The sequence below is a fragment of the Spinacia oleracea genome, chromosome 1 (genome assembly GCF_020520425.1).
Source record: "Spinacia oleracea cultivar Varoflay chromosome 1, BTI_SOV_V1, whole genome shotgun sequence".
Taxonomy (NCBI): domain Eukaryota; kingdom Viridiplantae; phylum Streptophyta; class Magnoliopsida; order Caryophyllales; family Amaranthaceae; genus Spinacia; species Spinacia oleracea.
In genome coordinates this window covers 56,365,431-56,370,235 of record NC_079487.1, presented here as the reverse complement: position 1 = coordinate 56,370,235, position 4,805 = coordinate 56,365,431, and positions in this window count along the sequence as shown.

Below are 4,805 nucleotides of genomic sequence, written 5' to 3'. Positions count from 1 at the left end.
AAAATATTACCTACCACGGAAGGGATAGCTCGCACCTACACGAGCGGGACCCCAAGGCATCTTTCTCGAAGGAACCTACAAAAATCGTACGCTAAAAGGAAGCATCGCAACATGCATACTTGGGGGCTCCAAGGTACGAAACGACCGTAGCAAAATAAAAAAATATATACGCGATCAAAGTCTTACGCCTCAAGGTATGTTCCTCGGGCCATATAGACTCGCCCAATTATTGCAATAACTGTACGCCTTAAGAACGACAGTTCCTTTAAATAATCGCCCCAAAGCGACAAAAACCGTAGTCCACCAATCGGCTACGGCTTCTCGAGAAGTCATCACGATCACTCAACTCATTCTGATCTCTAATAAAATTCTACGTTCCAAAAATAAAGAAAAACAAAAGAGAAGAGAATACGTAGAATTTCCAAGTGAAATAAACGAACGAACAAGAGGCCAACTGTGTCATCATAAGACCAGCCCAAACAATATTTTCAACGCCCCACTTGGGCGTGAATTATTTCTAACGCCCAGGCCTGGGCGCTAAAAATGCGTCCCTGGCCCAAAAGAAACCGTGACTTCTATAGGGCCCTGCCGTATCCATTCGACTCGAAAATTGCCGATTTCTTTACTGAAAGTCGCACCTCACGGCTTTGTTAAGAGTAGCACACCACTACAAAGATCGCTCGCACTTACGAGCACGATCCCAAACACGATCAAGGACATTACAAAATGCATATCCCCAAGGAACCTCTTTGATAAGAAATGACCGTTAAGCACGAGTGCTTGGGGGCTCCAAAGAAAATATATATTTCAAAAGAGAGTATGCAAAGTTAAAAAAATATTCCCAGACTACGCTGTACAAAATCCCGTGTTTGGATAATCTCAAAAGATAAAACCGGATTATGACCTCAAGACAAAGGTCGCCGTTGATACTTATACATAGTCCCCTAATCAAGGACCCAGGTAGTGGCAAAATTGAGCCGTAAAGACTAGCTCAAAACCATGAAAGATGATGACCACGGGACAATGGTCCGTCTAAGCACGTTGTCAACCCACGTTCAGGTTGCAACTAAATCCGAGCATCCCTCGAAAGAATTCGCTCTTACAAGAATGGATAAAAAGAAATTCTCAAAAGAAATCCCAAGAACAAATTAAATGTGGACTTGCCCACCTCAATCGGGCAAGATCCTGCCACGAACCACGCGAGTCCCAAATCGAAAAGACGAATTCAGCGGGCGGGGTCTGCGTCACTAACCGCGCAGGTCCTCAGTTTTCGAAAATGAAAAGAAAATAAATTCTTCAAAAAAAACAGGCTCGCCATCTTCAGCCGGCTGGGTCTACGTCACAAACCGCGTAGGTCCTTATTTTCAAAACATCAAAACAGATTCGTCCACTTCTATCGGACGAGGCGTCCACCCTCAGCGGACAGGCTCGCCCACCTTCAGCGGGCGGGGTCTGCGTCACTAACCACGCAGGTCCTTAGTCGCTGCAGCTATAACTTTTTACGGTTTATCCTTTTCCAAAAATCAAAGGATGGTTTCCCTTTTCCAAAAATCAAAGGATGGTTTCCCTTTTCCAAAAATCAAAGGATAGTTTCTCTTTTCCAAAAATCAAAGGATGGTTTCCCTTTTTCAAAAATCAAAGGATTGGTTTCCCGTTTTTTCCAAAAAAGAGCGATGTGATGGATTTTCCTTCGTTTTACGTCCTATAAAAACAAGGGGGTTTTTCTCGTTTAGCTAACCCTGAAAATGAGAATCTTTAAGACGTTTTACCTCGTGATTGAGCTTGGCCAGGCCTAGTTTCACTTTATAGCTTTGATTTCGAAAACATCTTTAGATACCTCCAATGACAAAGTGAGGGAGTTTCTATACTATCAGTTAACTAATTCCAATGACACGTGAGGAATGTGTTAACGCTTCAAGTGATGACCCTTAAGTCAAATGTTATCACTCGGGGGCTCGTGAGACCCTCGCAAAACAGGTCACATACACCATGGCTTGTATGACGCACTCCGTCTAGTACTTTGACCATTGTCTCATCTCGAGACTCAGTCAAAGTGGGGGCTAACTGTAGACGCCTACTTTTGTCCCCATTCCCGAAAGGGAAGGTTCGATGATGAGAACATAAATCTCCACTTGGCAACGCATCTCCTATAAAATAACGAATCTCAAGCACCTTTTCATTTCAGCCAAACCTGTTATTTATAGAAACCTGCTAAGAATAGTAAATGCCGTAAAAGGTAGCTGTTAAAAGTGGCTAAGTCATAAAAGATAGAAACCTGTCAGAATTAGGTGTTGCACTCCAACATAAATCCTGAAAGAGATAGAATTTACAAAGGAATTCTGTTCCTGGTATAATTCCAAAATAAGACTTACGTCGTAATTAAATTCCTAACGAACCTAGAGTTCGTAACGGGCCCAGACGCATTCCGTCATAAAGTTAGTACGCACTAAAAGACTCGGATAAGTCTCAAAAAGCTCCATGTTCTAAGAGTCCAAATCTGACAAGGAACTCAGCCCATATCCCATTTTCAACGCCTGGATCTGGGCGCCGAAATCTTCGGCGCCCAGCCCTGGGCGCTGAAAATGCCTGGGGCCGTATTATATCCGGATTCTTTTTGGATTCGTATCTTAAAATCTATCTTTCCCTATAAATACAGCCTAAAAACTGACGTGAAAAAGAACACACAATCCCATAATCTGAGTTTTGACTCTAGCCTTAAGCCTAAGCCTCACGCTGCGAAATTGATCCCTCGTTCTGTCGCAATCGACCCAAAAGTCGAACATAACGCATCCTGCCCCTTGTAGCTGAAGAATTAAGCATGGATACTAGAACATTGCTTGGAATCCCGAGATTCGTTAAATAAAAGGAGAAATAGCAAAGCCAAAGTGGTTAGTTTTCTGAGAACCACAACGCACCTCTCAAGGGTGCGTTGTAATGTGTCCCACATATGATTTAATCGCTTTCATCACCCTTTTATAAAACTGTCAAACTATTAATTTGATTGATCTATCACGCCTAATAAGATAATACCTTGGACAATTGAATTATCATGCTAGGTACCCTAAATCAATCTAAATAAGATAATCACGATCGATTTAGTATTATGTGTTTCATATTGCTAAAATCAATTCAGAATAGTTTAATAGTTTAACGCATGTCCCTTCAATTATTTATGCTGAGCTAGTAAGGAAAACCTGCCTCTGGAGTTATCGATGAGCACTCCTCTCGGTAGTTACAGTCCCCCGAACTCTCAATCTCTGCCCTGCGGGTGTACGTTAGGCGATCCCCACACCAGGGATCACAAGGGAACCTATGGCCGTCGTGGTGGAACATAATTGCACTCCCTTTATGTCACGATAACCGGGTTTTGTCAATTTTCTTCATTGTCGTTAAAAACTGAATGGCGACTCCTATATTACTAGTCGATTGGGTGTAAACTCACAGGAAATCCAATTACACTTGATCAGACAACGTCACGCCCACGAGGGACGAGGTCACGCATTAGCCTCGTGCTTTTTCTACCCCCTCACAGCGTGCAAGTTTCATGAGAGGTTTATAAATAAATTAAAACTTTTTAATTCAAATTTATAGACAAATTAATAAATCATATTAATTTCATAAATTTAGGGAGAACAATCGAAAATTTATTATTCAATTAATTTCCGATTATCATGGATTCAAATCTAGGTCATAAAAATTTAAAATTTATCAAATTTAACAACTTTTATGGTGGTTTTTAATCATGGATACCTAATTAAATTGTCAATTAATTATGAAAATCAAAACAAATTCTAAATTATTTGAATTTCAACAAATTAATCACAATTACAAATTAGGTTGTATAGTTAACAAGCTTAGGCATTTAAATTTGTTAAACATATACAGTAGGTCAATAAAAATTCAAGATTTACAAACAAGAATCGTAAATATTTAATTTAACATTTTAAAAATTACAAATTTTGCGTTCGAAAAACTAAAACCTTCGAAAAGTCATAGTTAGGCTTCGAATTTGGGAATTCTGGGTTCTGCATCAAATCTATGATTTTAGTCAAAATTTTAAAACGCCGTTTACATGTGAAATACACTATAAAATTATACGATCCCAACTATTATTGACTAAACTGCCGAAAATTCTGCGAACATATAATTAAATAATCGCACGAATTTGCAATTAATTACCAAAAATTGAAAATTTCGAATTAATCACCCCTTTAATTCATTGCAAATTTATAAAATTTAACCATGTTAACTAATTATTATGGAATTAATTAGAGGCTCGTGATACCACTGTTAGGTTATGATACATATAATTGAATATAAATCATGCCGAAAAACCATAAAGTCAGGAATCCAAATTAATTGCCACATAACAATTAGCATAATTTAGGATACATACACTTTGTAGCGTGCCCTCCCTAGCTGCGCCCGAACCGAACAAGAACAAGTATAGGACTCCAAATGTCGTCCCTCCGTAGATAGTCCACAGCACGCTCGGATCCGCCTTAGATTTAATTAACTAGAATTTCACCTACGGTTCTATGTAATATTCGAAGCGGCTCAAGCATTATTACTTAGGCGATCCCATCGATTCCATTGCTTCCTTAGATCTCCATGACCCCCCATGAATTTGGGGGGATTCGTCAAGCTAATGACGTTAAACGAGCGCTACCGGGAGGCACCCCGCGGTTTCTTAGCATTGTTTTGGTATGTTTCTTTGCGGTGTGTTCACACTTTCCACCTTGTGCCTTGTCCGTCTATATTTTGGTGAGTTTATTCGGGTTTTAACGGTTCTTTGCGGGACTTGC